A 20,706-nucleotide genomic window follows, 5' to 3' on the forward strand; every position below is an offset into this window, starting at 1 on the left:
AACTCTATCTTTAAATTTTATTCTTTTATTCAATTAATTCACGAGATGCTTTTAATAACATATTTATTAACTTACTTAATAACATTATTTAGAGTTTATTATTAAAATAAAACTCCTAAATAATTATCATTAAATTAAATAAACATAAATTTGTCAAAAATATAACTTTAATATAATCTTTTAAATTTAATTCTTTTATTTAATTAATTAAATATAATTAAATATTAAATTTCCTTTATAAAAATATTCATTAAATTAAATCAATAAATTATCTTTTAATTTGATTTAATTATAACTGAAAATCATCACAGACCCACAAAACTGAATACAAAAACTTAACTAAAGACAAAGAACATAATCAAACTCTAGGGTCAAAAATATGAATTCACGTCACTTGACGAATTTGGATGGGTAAACTAACTCAGATACTTGTCCTACTTTCTAGGATAATTGGCTTAGGGTTTAGGATTCAGATCAACAATTATCTCTCCACTTATACCATTGAAATACTGCCATAGGGTAGGCTCACCTTGCAATTCAGGGATATCAATACTCGGTACTTGCAATATGCATAAAATTCACACATGTACAAACACATATATTCTAAACTAAATAGGCAATGGCGGGAAGTGGGGCATCATGTAGATCCTAACTAGCCGGTGACTACAACTCCCTTCCTCAACCATATCAGAAATGTCAATCATAAAGTAAAATAGACAAGTACACCATACACGTGTAAGTATGGGGTAAGTAACCATATAACTGCATATAAATAATTTATCTAACTTAATCATCATGAGATCACTATCTGAACATACATCTATTATCATTGAAAGGATAAACATAAACACAAGAAATAATTGAAATAACCAAGTAACTCATCACATATATCAACTAAATATGAAATGCATCTAATCAAACCCAATAACCAAGTACCGCTAATCATAAAATATAATCATAAAATGGCCTAAAAGAATTTGACAATACAACAAGAAAAGTCAACTAGGGGTAGGCATTACACTCGATGTAAAGATTTGTAACCTATTAAGTAACCAAAGGAAACAAGAACAAACATGTGTACATCTTATTTATTGTGTGAGATAGCTAACTATTCATGAGACACAAAATATATTTATTTCGGAGTGTTCACTCCATAGGCGAAGCCTATCGGCTTAATTAAATAATTTTTTTAGATCTAAACTTTTTTATAAAGTTCTAGTAGTTTTTAATATTTATTAAAATATTAAAAATACTATTTGTTTAAAAGCTCATTGGTTGCTCTCCTAGTGGTGGCAATGCTGGTTGGTGGCACCACTTGGCTTCTTTGCCTTATCATGGTTATGGTTGGTCCCTGGTTCCTGTAGCTCCCCCTCTTGTTGCTCCTCCTGGCTCTAGTGGCTCCAAGTGGTCTTTCCCTCACCTAGGTCTAGCAATTTTTCTACTATGGGTGAAGGAGAACCTAAACCCATTGCTTTCAAATTGGAGTTTTGAAATACTATTAACACTACGAAATATGAAGCTCTACTACTTAGAATAATAGCAACAAAACAAAAATGAATAAAGATCTTGAAAGCCTGAGGTGATGCGGAACTCATTGTTAGACAAATTAAGGGGCAATACTTTGTGAAGAATCACAAGTTGAATAACTATAGAAATAGAGTGTGGGATGAAATAGAGGGCCTTGATGCTTTTGCTATCGAACAGTACCCAGAGAGATGAATACCAAAGCAGATTCATTAGTCATCTTTGCCTCCTTGTTGCTTCCTCATCTAGAATTCAAAGACAAGAAGTATCAAGTTAAAATCATATATCGAGCCTCTGTTCCTGACAACACATAGTCCTGGCAAGTCTTTGAAGATGACAAGAGCTTGTAGCTATTCTTAGAAAATGACAAACCTTTTTCTGAACACGAATCCAATAGAAACAATCATGGAGACTATGATGCTAAGCAAAAAGAAAATCAAACTAGTGAAGTCCAATTGCAAGGTAATATCATTCCTGCATACTTTGTATCTTTGGAAAAATTGTTTAATAGACAGGATTCCTACATAAGGAAAAAGAGGATAGAAAAGTGGCCTACTACCGGTGAGTATGAAGGAGTGAATATTGGTGATGTCTATAATCCTAAAATGATCAATACTTTTAAGTGTTGTTCACTAGAGGGGAAAGAAGCTACTAGACAACTTTTCATAGAATACCAGGATGTATTCGCTTAGAGCTATGAAGACTTGAAAAGCTATAGGGATGGAAAAGTGAAACATCAAATTCTCTTAAAGCCTTACATGGTCCCCTTTTGACAAAAATAGAGGAATTATAATCATAAAGTGGTTGATGTCATATTATGGGAAGTAGATAAGATGTTGAAAGCAAGGATTATCTATCATATCCATCATTCCACCTAGGTAGCCAATATAGTACCAATTAGGAAGAAGAATGGAGAAATAAGGATCTATGTCAATTTCCAAAATTTGAACCAAGTATCTTTGAAAGACAATTTTTCCCTTCCCAATATGGATTATCTATTGCAAATAGTAGCTAGAGCTGAAATGTTGTCCATGCTAGATGGTTTCTCAAGGTACAATCAAATTGAAGTAGAGGAGAAGACTCAACACAAAACAACCTTCACTACTCCATGGGGAATGTTCACATACCATAGAATGCATTTTGGACTCATTAACGTTGGCACTACATTTCAGAGATGCATGAGTAAAACATTTACAGATCTTAAGGATTAGATTATAGTTATATACTTGGATGACCTCACCATGTTTTCAAAGAAAAGGAAAAATCACATAGAAGATTTGAAGAAAGTTTTACAAAGGTGTCAAGAACATGGAATGTCATTTAATCCCAAAAAGTCTATTTTTTGTGTTACAAAAGGAAAACTTCTGGGTCATATAGTTTCTTAGGAAGGTATTAGAATTGATCTAGAGTGAGTGGAGGTCATTCAAAGGTTAAGCCTACTAGTAAAAAAAGTAGGAGTCAAGTCATTCTTTGGACAAGTAAATTTCCTTAGAAGATTTCTCCCAGATTTTGTAGAAACTACTAAATTTATTGTAGATATGATGAAAGGGAATTTAGGTTTTAAATGGAATGAAGCTGGGAAACAAGCTTTCTAGAACATTAAGACTACCATTGCTAATGCCCCAGTACTATGTCACCTGGATTATAAACTAGATTTTATCATTTACTGTTATGCCTATGAACAAAACTTTATTAACAATACTTATGCAAGATAACAAGGAAAGGATACAAGCCCCAATAGATTTCATTAGCATACCTCTAAAGAATCATGAGTTGAAATACTCACAAATTGAGAAACAAACCTTTGTAGTAGTCAAAACACTTTAAAAATTTTGATTGTACATCTTACACTCACATTTTGTGGTCTATGTCCTAGATGTAGCAGTAAAAAGTGTGTTGACACACAAGAGGTAGGCTATAATGCAAGAGGAACATGGATAGCAAAAAAAAAAGAATATGACATTGAAATCAAGCCTACTAAGCTAATGAGAGGTAATGCCTTATGTAGAGAAATTGAAAAAAATTGGATTGTTGAAGAAACAGAGGAATTAGGAGAAAAGCAATTAGTGTTGGCAGTAGGCATGCAAGATTCTTGGTTTGAAAATATTACTTATTTGCTAACATACGGAGAATTTTCTGAGGGCATGATGACAAAATAGAGAAGAGATCTTAAATTGAAAGCTACAAAATATGTGATCTAGGATGACGAATTGTTTAAGAAAGCTGTAGATGGTACTTTCCTCAAATGTGTAGACAAACAACAACAGGAAAAGTTGTTGAGGAATTTTTACCATGAAGCATGTGGTGGACATTTCTCATCTTTGGTTATGGCTTTCAAAATATTAAGATAGTTTTATTACTAGCCTAGAATGTTTAGGGATGCCTACTCCTAGGTGTCAAAGTGTGAAAAATGTAAGATGTTCACCACGAGACCTCAGCTAGCCACTCTACCTCTCTAACCTATCATCATTAAAGGTCCTTTCCAACAATGGGGTCTTGACTTCATCGGTCCAATCAACCCAACATCTAGTGCTGGTCACCAACATGTTATAACAGTGACTGATTATTTCACTAAGTGGGTGGAGGCCAAATTAACTAAGAAAACTACTTCTAAGGTAGTGTGTGAATTCATTAAGGAAAAAATACTAATTAGGTTTGGTGTCCCCATCAAATTGGTGATGGATAATATGACATATTTCTCTTTAGTTGAGATCACCAAGTTCTGGTTTGAGCATGACATCATAGTTAGTCATTCATTTGACTATTTCCCACAAGGAAATGGTCAAGCAGAGTCCAATAACAAAAATTTGATGAATATTGTCAAGAAACTAGTGTCTGATAATCAAAAGACCTGGCACAAGAAAATTCATGAGACACTATGGGCAGATAGGGTGACACCTAAGAGGGAAATCAGTATATCTTCTTTTGAGTTAGTCTATGGAACTGAGGCTAATCTCCCATTACTCCTAGAATTGGCTATGAGAAAACTAAGAATAGTAATTGAAGATGATATCTATAAAGATGGCTTAGAAAAAAGGATTTTGTAATTGAGAAAACCTGAAGAAGAAAGAGAGGAAATTGTGGATCATATCACACAACAACAAATGCACGTGAAGAGCCTATTTGAGAAGAAGGCAAGACCACAAAAATTCATGATAGGAGATAGCGTATTACTATGGGATAAGCAGAGAGCTCCAAAAGGTATGCATAAGAAATTTGATACCTTGTAGAAAGACCCATTCACTATTCATTAGGCATTCAAGAATATTTTTTTTAAATTGGCATATCCAGATGGTGAACTCCTACCTCTGACCTACAATGGTCAAGATCTGAAGCTTTATCAAATTTCAAATTGAAAATAGGTAACCCCTATACTATACTATAGTTTTGTTTCTATTCTTGTTTGTGCTTTCCTAGTTAGGTTTCCCTTGCTTTCCTCTTTTCCTTTTTTATCCTCACTTAAGTTTTGACATGTGCCCCTTTTATTTTTTTATTTTTTTTGTGAAACCAAAGATTTTGGATTCCTTGCTTGGGTATAGTCTACCCAAGTCCCTAGTCATAGCTAGTTGTTGCCCCACTTTACATCCCCTAATGATGTAGTGCAAGGTAGGAGAATCCCCAAAGGAGATGTCCTAGCACCAAGAAAACAACCACATAATAGAAACACAACAACAAAGAAATAATAATGCAAGATTTGATACCAAATCACAACTCTTTATTCAAAGATATAACTAATTACATGCAATGTGTCTGGCTGTAAGGCCTTCGGGGTTAGGGCCAAATACAAATAGCAAGTTACAAAATCAGTTTTGCAATATCCAACTTACAACCAATCTCAGCTAGTCCAGATCCTAAACTAGATAAGAACACCAAGAAGAATCCACACTTGTACCCTTAGGTCCACCAAGAAATCCTTTGGTTCTCAAGCCACAACCCTAGCTCTTCAAATTCACATCTATAATTTAGTTGATTCCTAATTGAATGCCTAAAAGACTCCGCAAGTCCCTTACTTATACTCAACTAAGACATAAGTTGGCCTAGTTCATTACAAACAAAATTAAATTCCTTACATTTAATATAGGTCAAGCCACAAGTCAGCCACAACACAAATTAAATACCTGTACATAAATTAAATGCCATAAGTCAGCTCACAAACAACTCGGTGCCAATAAAAACCAAGACCATACCAAGTGTTAGCAAAACGAAGCCAAGCACTAGTAAATCCCAAGCCATGTCGAGCAATCAAAAGACCATGATGATCTCTAGACCATGCTAAGCAACCAAAGACCATGCCAAGCTCTAGACCATGTTAAGCTGCTAGACCATGTCAAGCTCCACAGACCATGCCAAGTTGCCATACCATGCCGAGCTCCACAGACCATGCTAAGCTACCAGAGCATGCTGAGCTCCTAGAGCATGCTCAACTCCACAATACTTAACCAAAACCCATCAAACATGTAGGATTGCAAGCAAGCCTAGGATGCTCCTACATTAGACACCCCAAGTTCAAAAAGATGCTCTCAGTAGCTAGAAGAAAATCTTCTAGGATTCAACACATAAATCCCAGACTGGTTCTTCACATACATATCCTCCAAGTCTTCAACTTGTACACTCTTTCCCTTGTTTTTCTTCTAGTTCTTCACGTCCATCCTAGGTGTACTACAAGTTTTCTTTCCATACTAATTTCCAACCTTCTCAAAATTTTCCAACTCAACTCAACTGCCAATACTTAGGTTCCTCCTACTGAGCTCTTCATTCTGCAAAGGAATTAGGGAAAATGTCCTGCCACCTTTCTCAATAGTAAACACATGCTTGGCAAAATCATGCACAGCCCTGCAATCATATTGCCAAGGTCTACCAAGCAACACATGACAATTGTTCATGTCCACAATATCACACAAAACTTGACCCTTATACTACCCAATCTGGAAATCAACAAGGCATTGCTCCCTCACTTCTAAAGCATGTTCACCTTGTAACCAACCAATCCTATAAGGATAAGGATGTCTCATTCTCTTCAAACCAAGTTTTTGAACCATCTCTTCAGCAACAAGGTTATCAATACTACCACCATCCACAATTATCTTGCAAACTTTATCAATAGACTTACAAAAAATTCTAAACAAACTAGTCCTTTGACAAGAATCTAATGTCCTCTCACTAGCTAGTACTCGCCGAGCCAGCAAAATTTCTCCTTGCTTAGGCCAACTGTCTTGAACTTTGATCTCATTCACAACAACAACTGTCCTACCAATCAAACATTCAAAAGATATATGCCCTTCTTTACCACACTTGAAACAATTACCTCAGAACCAACCTCCACCTATTCTCCTTTTCTTGATTAGTAGGTTTTGATTCACTTTTTGCACTCAATTTAGCTTGTGTCGAGCTATCCTGCTTCTCCTTCCCTCTAGCATTACCTTGACCTTTCCTTTTCAACTTATCCTCTTCCTTTAGGGCATACTAATAAGCATTCTCAACTAAAGAAATATTCAGCATACCAACCTCATCCTAAATATTGAATCTCAAGCCATTAATGTATTGAGCTACCTTTTCCTTTGACAATTCTCTGTAACTAGATCGAATAGTCAACTTGTAGAACTCCTCGGTATAATCTTTCATAGACATATCCTTCTATTTTACATTATGAAATCCCTTAAACAAATCAAGTTCATAATCAACAGAAATGAACTTAGCCTTTAACTTAGTCACCAGGAACCTCCATCTAGTGATCTTTATTTCACCTTCATCCTCTCTATCTCTTTGCAATTCCTTCCACCAAAGAGCAGCATGTCCTTTCAACTTAGTTTGTGCCAACCTCACTTTGAGTGGATTCTCAATATCCTCAAGCTTAAATTAGTCTTCCAATTCACCAATCCAATCAATTAGATCTTCAGGATTCAAAGTACCTGAGAAATTAGAAACCTCCATCTTATGCTTCAGCTTCAACTAAGATCCAGATCTAACAAACTAAACAACCTTAGTTCCAATAGGTCTCTCTACATGGTCAATTTTTTCCTCACCACTAGATCTAGAAATTTTAAAGTCTTCAGCAACTTCCTCACAATTAACATCAGTACCCACGTGCTTAGGTACACCACCTAAAGCACTCACAATTTTAGCAATCATGTCACTCTTCATCAATGCTATCTGAGATCTGAACTCTACTCTAACCTCCTCCATTTTAGATTTGAAATATGCTTTAACCTTCTCTGAGATCCTTTGTTCCATGACATCACTAAGATCATCAATTTCCCTAGGGTCCAATCTTCTTGGAGGCATCTTCCAAAATTTTAGCAAACTCTGAGCAATAGATCCACAAATCTAGAAGATCAATCAACCACATGATCAACCTTCTTTGCAAATCTTGGTGTAAACTACCTCACATTCAATGATCTTTGAACATACTGAGGAACAACCTTGCTCTGATACCATCTAATGCAGTGCAAGACAAGAGAATCCCCAAAGGAGATGTCCTAGCCCCCAACAAACAACCACATAGTGGAAACACAACAACAAAGCAATAATAATGCAAGATCTAATACCAAATCACAACTCTTTATTAAAAGATATAACTAATTACATGTAATGTGCCTAGTTGTAAGGCCTTCTAGGTTAGGGCCAAATACAAATAGTAAATTACAAAATCAGTTCTGCAAGATCCAACAAGATTTAGCTTACAACCAATCTCAGCTAGTCTAGATCCACAATTGGATAAGAACACCAAGAAGAATCCACACTTGTACCCTCAGGTCTACCAAGCAATCCTCTTGTTCTCAAGCCGTAGCCCTAGCTCTTCAAATTTGCATCTATACTTTAGTCCATTCCTAACTGAATGCCTAAAAGACTCCACAAGACCCCTACTTATACCCAACTAAACCATAAGTCATCCCAGTTCATTACAAACAAAATTAAATTCCTTACATTTAATATAGGTCAAGCCACAAGTCAGCCAAAACACAAATTAAATACCCATACATAAATTAAATTCCATAAGTCAGCTCACAAACAACTCGACACCAATAGAAATCAAGACCATGTCAAGCATTAGCAAAACAAAGTCGAGCATCAGTAAATCCCAAGCCATGTTGAGCAACCAAAAGACCATGTTGAGCTTGAGACCATGCCAAGCAACCAAAGACCATGCCAAGCTCTAAACCATGCAAAGCTCCATAGACCATGTCAAGCTGCTAGACCATGCCGAGCTCCATAGACCATGCTGAGCTACCAGACCATGTCAAGCTATCAGAGCATGTGGAGCTCCACAATACTTAACCAAAACCCATCAAGCATGCAAGATTGCAAGCAAGCCTAGGATGCTCCTGCATCACTTAACCATTTTGCAAAGTAGAAAATTTTGTTTCCTAGTAAAATCCTAGGTAATCTGAGTCTAAGTTCAAATCCCCTTAGGTTGAAGGAGTCTTCATCGAATTTTTTATCTTCTCCTTCCCCACATTTGATGGCCAGGTGATTTTCCTTAATGTTGTGAGTTTTGCGGGTAGCTTAATGCCTAATTCAATGGAGATTCCCATAACATGCAATGATCATTCATAAGATTGGTATCTGCTTATGACCTGTCATTTTCTCCATGAAAAGCAGAAGCTTGCAAAAATTTAGACTTCATCTTCTCCTCAACGGGTTTTCAACCCATGAAGGAAATTTCCTACGAAGAACACCAAATGATGCATATGAGTCACAATAAGAAGATAACAATGTACCTTATGATAAATTCCTATTTTCTTTGTGATTATCTACTTCAAGAAGTATTAAGGATTCATCACAAATCTCAGAATCATCCTAGGCGAAAAACTCAAAACAGACTTCTCCTCAGTGGGTTATCAACCCATGAAGCCCATTTTTTGCCAAAGGCAATTTTAAAGAAAAAGAAACAAGGACTGGGTCCCTAATGACTTCCATAGTCCTTAGTGATATCTCCGAACCCAAAAGAAGTAATAAGCCAAAATGTAAAGTTAAAAGAAGGCCTAGGCGGAGAAATGAAAATTGTCTTCTCCTCAGTGAGTTTTCAACCCATGAAGACAATTTTCCACATCTTATAGAAAATCAAGTTTATAAGTGAATTAAACTCACATTTTGCATGCAAAATACATTAAGATGATAATGGAAATATTATATCTATTGTGGGAATGATCTATTAGGTAGAATTTGATCTAGCAGATATTTCCTTACAGAGTACTCTATTCATAACTTCCTGAAACTTAATAGGAAATGGGAAAGTAAGTGTGAAAGGATAGAAAGTTCCTGTTGGGCCAACATAATAGTGAAAAGACACCAAGTTATCAATTAGGACCCTTACATTTATTATTTCAATGGATTTATCCTTCAATTCATTTGTGTGGAGTGAATCCTAAAGATCAATGGGTGAATTGAAACTCCTATATAGATGGAAACATAAATAGTTATACAAATTGCCACTCTTTCTTGAATTGTCATTCTATTAATTTGTAAAAAAAATTCAAATAGCCCATGTTTGTGCATATTTTGTTCTTTTCTTCTTCTAGATTCGAAATTCAATTCATTCTCAGATAGAATGGCAACCAAATTTGCAGGCTTTGACAGGCTGAATGGAATCAAGTCCACACTACAGAATTTCATGGACACTTCTCTCTGCTTCTATGATATGCAAGACTTTCAGAAGAGAGAAAAATTGGAGCCCATTCATCCCATAACTGAGAAACTCTAAGGATGTGGGCTAGTTGAGGCACCTAGTTTCCCAATGGTAGTCCAAGCTCTAGAATTGATCTCCAAATGCATAAACCATTACAACCCAGACACTAGATAGATTGCATTACTAGATGATATGGTGTTTATCTCCATTGATTGAGAAACTATGGTAAATTGCCTCCAAGTTCCTGGGTGGGAAGAATTTTCAAGTTTGACAATAGTAGGAGCAATTTCTGAGTTCTCTTTGAAGAAGATGCTCTAGAGGAAGGAGATTATGTAGTCCTATTTCCAAAAACCATGAGGCACCAAGAGTAATGTCCCTAAAACTCTGCTTGGTAGTAATCTCAAACCTAAGATTGTTGACATCTTGGTTCTATTGCATAGAGCGAGAGGTGAAGTAGAAGCTTTAAAATTTATTGAATAATATTTCTTTTTAGTGTAAGTTATATGCTCAAATACCCAATATATTGATTGGGCTCATGAATTAAGTGAGATTATGTCTAATGCTCTTCCAAATGCCAAATTCTAGAATACTTTCTACATGTCCTCATTTCTCATTTGCATGTTGGCTTCTCTATAATTACGGTGAGGCCTTCCAAGAGTGGAAGAGTTTCCTGATGATGTGAAGTCTTATGAGCTTTACCCATGCTTGCAATTGGAAAATAGTTATGCAGAGTACACTAAGGTTAATGATGCATTTACTATGAGAATTTGCAGGGAGCTCCAGGGATGCCCAAAGAGGAGATTCAGTCCTGAAGCAATGGCAGCTATTAGTCAGTTTGAGAGTTATTCTATCCAGTTCTCATCTTTTTCGTATTTGTGCCTTGCAACTTTTGATGGATTCCCCTTGAAGCTTCCCAGATATCCGAGCGACATGATCATGTTGATCAAGATCATGAGGCAAGCAATCCAAGTGAACATACTAAGTGGAAGTTTGAAAAAGAAGGGATACGAGTTCCTCGTGACGGTGGGAGCTTTCAGTTATGAGTCCCACTCTGATGCAAAGAACATACTAAAGGTGTTCAAGATGAAATACAAATTGGAAATGTATGAGGTCTTAAGACCTATCTTTGATCCAAATGGATATGCAAGAGAAGTATTGCAGATTGGACGCATCATTAAGCACATCACCACTATTGAAGAGTACTGGGTAGATTGCAAAGATGAATTTGAGAGTCAGGACCATGCTTTTGCTAGATTCATAGTCGATCAAGTAAAAATTTATAAAATCAACGGTAATGTTGAAGGAATTGAAGATGATGGGAAAAATATGTATAGTAATACATATTTAACAAAGCTAAGAAATACCCTTATTATTTTGGAGCCCTATCAAGACGTTGGAGATGATCTAGATATTATGATGGCTCGAATTGTTAAAAGGACTGGGAAGTGGGTTGAGTGGACTACAACAAGAAGAAGCAAAAGTAAGAGCACCCCTACTCAAGGTTCTTGAATAGTTGCAATGCCTTCATCCTCACAAGGTGGCACTTCTGGTGTAACCTTGGCCATCACACAAGGGCCTAGCTCAACCATCAGGTGGAGGTGATCAACCTCGAGACAAAAACATCCCCATAGCTAAGACTTGCCACTTGAGATGGATCCATCCTAGTGATTGGTGTCCAACCAGTAGCAGAGAAGAAAGTGGATGAACCAAAAGATGATATTATTATTCCAGTTCCCTCACCTCATAATAGCTTAGTTCCGTTAGTAAGTGCTACACTTCTCCTACCAAGTAGCTCTCCAATGTAGATAGTAGATTCGGGAGATGGAGGGAGCAGTGAAAAAAAATCCACTGAATCAGATGACGCAATTAAGAAGACCTTAGAAGTGAAGGAAAGCTAAGGTGCTTCCATGCTCATTTCCCAAGACTCTAAAAATCCATTCTCTTCAACCGCAAAAGCAATCACTCTGGTCAAGAGGAAGATGTTCAGCATAGAATCACTTGGGATGGCTTCCAAAGTTATAGGAACTGATTCTTGGTTAGAGGACACTCTGGATAGGAAAAGAAGGAGAAAGGATGAAGGTGCCCCAATAAGGATACCTTGTCTCATGCAGTCTACTTTGGATCTACATTAAATAAGGTTAAGAAGCAGAAGACCTTGCCTATCCTTGGGCAAGATCCTCAAACAAGGCATCTGATAATGGAGATAGCTAAGCCTAATAAAGAAGGAAGAATTGAGGATATGACTACAAATGATTTCACTATGCATTCAGTGGATCTTAGGGAAGCTAGACATGATACAAAGGTTGGCTTGTGGAAGTCAACAAATGAAGTAATTGAAGGACAACTAGAGAGTCTTAAGTTGTCAAAGGTCAGGGTAAAGGTAGAGATTCAATAATTGAATGGATTTATCAAACAATTGGTTAGTCTATTAGCAAGCATCTCCGACAGGTCTATGACCAATAATCCTACTACTATAGATGTTCAAGCACTTGTCTCTTAGCTCCAAGAGGATAAGCACTTTGGTCAAATTGGTAAGGATTGGAGTGGGAAGCTCAAATTGGATGGAGTCTCCATTATAGAGCAAATTGGGAATGTTATGTTGAGATTAGAAATAGAGAAGGATAATATTTTGGCTAATAGAAATACTTTGGTCAGAGAAAGAGTGAAGAGTGAAGATTGTGTAGGATTTGAGCAAATACACATAACAATTCCACGAAGCCCAAGAAAACCTACATGCAGAAAACATGTCACGAAGAAGAAAAAGACAAGAAGAGGCAAGGGTTTGATCTGAAAATAGAAAAATTGTATTTAGACGAAGAAAAATATTATTCAACGGATTCTATGAATTAAAAAGAGATCAATCCTTATAAAAGGAGATTGAAACCCAAAAAGGGTAACCTAAAGCCTAAAAAAGCTAGGTTGCACATAATAATTAATATAAAATATTAATTATATGCACCTACAAGATAGCTTAAGAAAACTAGAGTAATAGGCAACTTATTTAATTAAATCAAAGTGATTTAATTAATCAGTGCAAACAAATAATTACTCTAACACCCCCCCTTAAGCGAAGCTCAGGAGGTAAGCTAATCTAGCATAGCTATGAAAATAGAAAATTGGGTCCCAACAACAAGGCCTGATTAGGTACCCAATCACAAGAAAATCTCTATAAAGAGGAGAAATAGGGAAAACCACATGGGAAAAACCCTACTCCAAAAAGAGATAGCAAAGAATGTTCCAAAAGAAGGAACAAAGAGAGATTAGAAGAGAATCACTGAAGCATGAAAAGCCACAAAACTCTGTTGAAAAGAGTTGATCTGTAGAACCTCCATGGAAATAGAAGGAACAAACTGAGCATGTCTATATGGTAGATGATCCATCTCACCAAAATGCATAGGTAGCCAGCCACTTTAATTACCTAGTATGTAGGATCAAGTACTAAATACATAGCACACACTAATGAACCATTGAACCAAGGAAGCATAGGACAACAATATAACCTCCCCTAATGTAGGTAGGGTGTTAGATAGCTGAAAAGGTGGGCCAAAAAATATCCTACAACATAGGAACCAGACACATCGAGAGTGAGGTATAGACACCCATAAAGGCACATGTCATCAACACTACATGAGGCAAAAGAGGAAGGGGCACATAAGCGGCAAACAACTATCCCCCAATGGCACTTTATAAAATAGTGCGAGTACAATGAATCACAATGATGAAAAAGATCTTGAAATGCAAGAGTGGCACTTTATCTTAGTGCATTTGAATAAAGATGCTTACAAATGATATCAAAAATGATCTAGAAAAAGAATAAGACTGATACAACATAAGGTACAACCCAAAATGAAGCATCTAAAGCAACAAAATTGATCCCCAGGCCTGAAACAACTAGGATATCCACCAGAATGCAAAAATGTAGAAGATTGAATAGAATGTTCCTAGAGCGGAATTTAGACCAACAACTAGCATCATTGGAAAGAGCGTGGAAACAACTTTCAAATGATATAAAGAAGTCCCAAATCGGAGATCGGATGCTCAAGATATGCCTCCTAGAGTGCAAAATAGAACATCTGGATTTGACTACCAAAATAGGCAACCAAACTGCATCAAAACTCAAAAAATCCTACACAAATATCTCCATCTCAGAACCAGCTTTCTGGTGCATTTTTTGGATCGAAAAAATATGTCTGTATGCTCAAGTTACGGAGAAAAAACTAACAGGCCCTCTAAAATGCATGAAAAATTTACTTTTTCAATAAAAAAAAAATTAAAAAAATAAAAAATATTCATACCATGTAGGATTTGAGAAAATAGGCATAACAAATCCATGAAGCCCAAGAAAACCTACATGCAGAAAACCTGTCATGGAGAAGAAAAAGACAAGAAGAGGCAAGGGTTTGATCTGAAAACAGAAAAATTGTATTCAGACAAAGAAAAATATTATTCAATGGATTCTATGAATCACAAAGATATCAATCCTTATAAAAGGAGATCGAAATCCAAAAAGGGAAACCTAAAGCCTAAAAAAGCTAGGTTGCACATTATAATTAATATAAAATATTAATTATATGCACCTACAAGATAACTTAGCAAACTAGAGTGATAGGCAACTTATTTAATTAAATCAAAGTGATTTAAGTAATAAGTGAAAACAAATAATTACTCTAATAGATTGTGTCTCTCTTTTGAAAATGATTATCCAAATGAAAGCAAAAGAGGCTATAGAAGAGAAGATTTTACCTAAAGGGGGTGAGCCTCTATATGAATGGTTGTAGAGTGTGCAATTTAAGTTAGAAATGATCTTGTCAGCAAAGAAGGGTCTTAAAGAGATTGAAGAAAAACTAAAGAAAGATCAAGACAGAGATTATGAACTCTTGAAGGGATTGCATACAGATTTGTAGACTAGTGGGCAAGGAAAGGGAATTATTGGAATAACCGTTATGTAGGAGAATTTTTCCAAATTCATAGATAGTCTGACAGATTTATCCTCTTGTCATCAAGACAGAGTTTCAGAACTTCAGAAACTCAACAAATGTGTACACATGGCCACGGAGGAGTTGCAAGATCGATTGAATGTTATGAAGGACTTGGCCCAAGAGTATTCTAAACGGCTCTTAAGATAGACCAATGTACATGTGCTTAGGCATAAATAGCTAATTCCAATCATTGTTGCTGCTAGGGCCTATCAGGAAAAAGCAGAAAAGGGAACGAAGGTGAAGTGATTCATATTATGCCTCTTTCATTTTTTGATGTAATCATTGTATTACAACAAATTGGTTTCTTTCCTTTTGTCATTCTTTTGAGGAGATGAACCATTTAAGCTTCTATTGTAATGTTCATCTCAAAATCCTATATGTATGAAATTGAAAGATTAATTAAAGGTCGGCGAATTTTTGGTGTGAAATACTTGATGTTGCAGAGTCAGTTGCATGGTATTTTGTATCAATTATTTTCTACTCCATTTTTGTTTGTTATTAATTGTATGTTTTCTCTTTTATCTAAATTGAAGCAAGGAACGAACAGAGTTTCATTCCCCTGTTTTGAGGCAGTGAACTAAATGTGATAAGCATTTTCATTATAGGTTCAAAGAGAGATCCATTTGACATTTTCCTTCTAGTTAATCCTTCCTTCTTTATAGTTTAGTTTCTCATTGATTTAGTTTAGTGTTAGTTATTATGCCATATTGAATCATTAAGCTTTGTCAGTTCATAAGATGTGTGGGTTCATAAACTCAATCAATCCTTTAGAAACCACTTCTTGCCTAAGTTAGATCCTATTTAGGCCTGGCTTGGTTTTGCCTCTCCTGTTCTTGGGTTAAGAACATATCCCATATAAGTTTTAGGAAAAAAACATGATTCATTACAAATTTGCAATAGGGAGCTATACCTATTAATTCAAAGAAAAGTCAACCTTCTTAGAAGTAACTTTTCAACTGTTGTAATCAGATATTGTTCATATTTTGGGCATTCAAGAGATAAGATCATAAAGAACAATTTGCTTACCAATACTATTGTTGCCTGAAATCACTAAAAAAGGTGGAATATCATTATCTACTAGGAAAAATATATGATGTATTACCTTAAAGAAACTAAAGAGGACCCTACCTCAACTATATTAAAATCTAGTCAATGTGGAATCATGCACTTATGCAAGCTTGCACCTTCAACTACAAATCCATCTTATTTAGCCTGAAGATACATTTATGTTATTTTATATACCATTTAAAAAATTGATCTTGAAGAAAAAAATAGAAAAAAGTAGTATCCCTTGCAAAAGTAACAACAAACTTTTAAAGTCGCAGAATAGCTTAGTGAAGTTTGCAACAATAGGCTAGAAATCATATTTAGAAAATGGCCAAAAAAATTCTTAGTGAGAATTTCAACTATAGGCCATGAAATGTAAATTTCATGAACATTCTTTAACTAGTCTTTCATGAACCCAATAGTTATGGACTAGACTGCATGTATGGAAAATGTGTTATCAGGAATGACTCAAGTACATAAATTTGGACAACACCACCTACCCACAAGAAATGACGCTTATATAGTTAAAGTTATAATATATGTTGAATCTACATAACTATATAGGGTAAAATGATAATAATTATTTTTAGTAATAAACAATTATTGGATTCCCACCAAATAACATGTTTAGTCAATAACGTGTCACTGCCAATCATGATGAGACAAATTAATATAACCTTGTTTTGGCCATTGCCAAAGTTAATGTTTGGCTGGAATAACTACTCTTCCAAGAATCCAAGTAGGCTTCCATACTAGGCTATATGAACCCCTATGAAAGTTGGACAAAGACACATACATACAATAGATACACACTAAGAAGGCGAAGAGAAATTATGATGTAATAACAACCTTTATTATTTTAGGTTTCCAAATTGTTTTGTTATGAATTAGGCATTACAATTTTTACAAATATATATTAATATACTATTTTTTAATTACAAAATTTTTAATATATCAAATTTAATCAATATGAAACTATAAGATTTTAAATAATATTTATCTCTATTTTCATAAGATTTTTTATAATATTTATCTCTATTTGAAAGTATTATTATAATAATCTAAATATAATTTGACATAATATATTTAATATCATATTTTAAATAAGAATATTATATTTCAATTTTAATTTAAGTTAATTAGAAAAATGCAATCAATTATGCACAAATATGCTTAATTTAAATAGTAAAAGCTAGAGTTGGTAAATCACATTAATACTAATACCTATTTTAGAAAAGTAATGTGAAGTACAATGTTACTTAAAAATATGATCAAATAATGATTGTTTTAACTCAAGATTATCAAATTAGATTAGTATCTACTTATGACATGGTGTCTCTTCATCAATGAAATATCTCAAATCCTATGTTATATCTATGCTTTGATAAAGTTCATATTTTATTATTTCTATATATCATCTACATCACCTTATTTGAAGTCTCCTAAATTCCAACTTCCAACCATAAAATTTGCTTGGAAAGACTACCACTAAAAGTAAAATACATTAGAGATATAATATATATGCTGACATTTGACAAATAACAATTTTAGTTATCTAAAATTCTGGATCATGTTCTTTGTCCTCACAAATTAGACAAGAACTTTGACCATTTCGCTTGTAGAATTTGCTTGGAAAGACTACCACTACAAGTAAAATACACTAGATCTAATAGACATGTTGACATTTGACAAATAACAATTTCGTTTATCTAGAATTCTCGATCATGTTCTTTGTCCCCACAAATTAGACAAGAACTTTGATTGTGTCACTTGTTTGCTTTTCTTATTCATGAGAGTAATTTATTATATCTAGTTGCACCAAAAATTATCATATTATATTGTATGAATATTATTCTACCAAGAATATATGTTTAAGAATATATTTTTTCATAAAGTTTTAATCTATTTTTAATAATTGAAGAAGTTAGTATATGATTGTGAAGAATATATTTTTTCATAAAGTTTTAATCTATTCTTAATAATTTAAGAAGTTGGTATGTGATTGTGATTATTGTGTGATTGACTTTAGTATTTTAATTTTTTTTAATTTATTCAAATATAGGATATCCAAATTGAATTAAATGAAAGAGGCTTCTTTCTTGAGGCCTTCCTATAAGTCAAATTGGGTTGGTCAAATTCGTTTGAGGAGAAATAAAATAAGTTTGGACATTTTATTTTTTACATTTTGATTTTTTAATTGTAATGATTTTTTTATTTTCATTGGAATTGTGAACATGTGATATGGTTTCTTTGAATATTTGTAAACTATCAAATGACATTTAATATTTATCTTAATCAATAATGAAACATCATGCTATCAAATGATTTAATTCTGTATATTTCTTGCATATATATAATTTACAAATATTTATAAAAATGTACTCAACCTTCCCAAAAAAACATGCTTCCCCACACCTTGGACCCGCATCATCTCCACCCAAATTCGTAACATAGTTACGAAATCAAAGTAGGACAAATCTCCTTCACTAATGAAAATTTCATTGACAATTCTCCTTGACTTGTTATTTTCCTTCTGGAACTCTAGTAATGTTAATTATAAGGGTTAAATGGCTAATGCAATATAATTGTAATACAGTGATCTTTCAAATTTGACCAACATGAGCAATATAATTGTAATACAGTGATCATTCAAATTTGACCAACATGAGCATTATATCAGTACGAATCAATTATGGTCATCACATTCATTCAAGTCGCTCCTATTACTAATATCTAAATCTTCTAGTATAAGCTCTAAGAATCAGCAAAACAAAAAAGTACAAGCAATCTGTTCTAAACAGTAGAAGAAAATGAATATAGTACTCATATTTATTCTAAATATTCTATTGTGAACATTATAATATAATCACAGAGAAGCTATGTTTTTATGCTTAGATAAGATAGTGGAATACAAAAAATAGGAGGCATGTGGATAAAGGTACATATGCATAATGAGGTCTAATAAACTTAAGAGATGAAGTGAACATAGTGATTTAAATGGAACTAGCTATCTTCATAGCATAATAATATGAGTGGAATCACATTACGAGTTTAAAGGATGAAGAACTAAAATCTTATTGTGTTTATGTGGACAAAAATGTAATTGACCTTTCTAAAAGTATTAAGCAAAGTAATAGATGACGAAATGAGCAAAGTAATTTATATTACACTAGATACCTTCAATCACATAATAACATTAGCTGATTTGCAACATGAGTTTGAAGGATGGAGGACTAAAACCACATCGTGTTTACATGGACAAAAATGAAATTGACCTTTATAAAAGTATCATGTAAAATAAAATAATAGATCTAAGTAATGCACTACAAAGTGGCTACTATTTAATCTGCATCTATGACATCTTCTCATGACTTTGTTGATCACAATTGTAGTTTCATCTTGTGCAAACGTAGCAGCAGTTCATCAATTAGCAATACAAGTTCTACAATATATTACCTTCAATGCTCTATGCAACTCTATTTTCACGCTGTATGTGTCTTTGGATACAGGACTTTGTAAATTCGATATTCTGAAGGAGAATAAAACCTGTACAACGCGAAGTGTTTTTTAAACTTCTATTATATTTGAATGCAAGTAAAGATGCAGAACTGTTTCCCTGGCCATTGCGTTTAAGCTCCCACTGGGCAAGCAGGCTTACAGGCTTAATGCCCCTGCTAGGCTACTAAATTTACTGGCTTTAGACTTCTCATTCCTTTCAGATTAAACTTAACAATCACTTAAAATTGATCTCCCTTTATAAAATTGTAAGCATAACCAAAGATAGAAGACATAATAATATGAGAGAAACACATAATAGAATTTGACACAGTTTTATTATGAGTGGAAAACCCTTCCAGTAAACAAAACCACTTGAATTGCCTCATTGGCTTAATTATGAAGTCTCATTGACATACACGAGTGCCTCACTGGGGAAGTGTGCCTTACTGGCATTTTACCAATTCTTACTGGACTTACAATGCCTCGTATATGAAGGAATCAATTACACAGAATTGCTCTGTTTCACTATATAACATTTCACTTTGCAGACTATCATATCATACAATCTGTTTTTTAGTATTGCTTACAAATATTCATTATTAGAATCTGATTATTCTTTATCCACACTAACTCTGTACAATCTGGAACAAATCAGAGTGAAGTATTTATATTGTTCCTCACAAAGAAACTCATACAAAGTGTTTCTGAAAATATTGCTTCAAAAACTCAGATTCACAATTGAGAAGGATGACTGCGATATCAGTAGAAGACTTCTTTCTGATCAATGAAATGTGATCTCTGTCACTCTAACCTTCAAAGCATAAAAAAATACAATATTTTGTTTTCTCAAAACTGAATAGTAAACTTGAAACTGATGTATCAACTGAAAAAAACTTTTCAAAACTGTTGTCAACTGATTTAATATAAATGTTCTTTTTGATAAATAATAAATAGTCTGCTTCAAATTTCAATAACCTCATAATCCTTAGTTGTTACCAAAACATAACATTGAACTAAACTAGACACACTGCA

The 20,706-nt window shown here is 34.2% G+C and overlaps 1 pseudogene; it reads left to right on the forward strand.

Moving 5' to 3' along the window:
- Positions 1 to 20,706, forward strand: part of LOC149577626 (uncharacterized) — a 298,319-nt pseudogene that overhangs the window by 196,202 nt on the left and 81,411 nt on the right.

This window comes from Cupressus sempervirens, chromosome 1, assembly GCF_028749045.1.
Source record: "Cupressus sempervirens isolate cs-2001-9-10 chromosome 1, ASM2874904v1, whole genome shotgun sequence".
In the NCBI taxonomy this organism is placed as follows: Eukaryota; Viridiplantae; Streptophyta; class Pinopsida; order Cupressales; family Cupressaceae; genus Cupressus; species Cupressus sempervirens.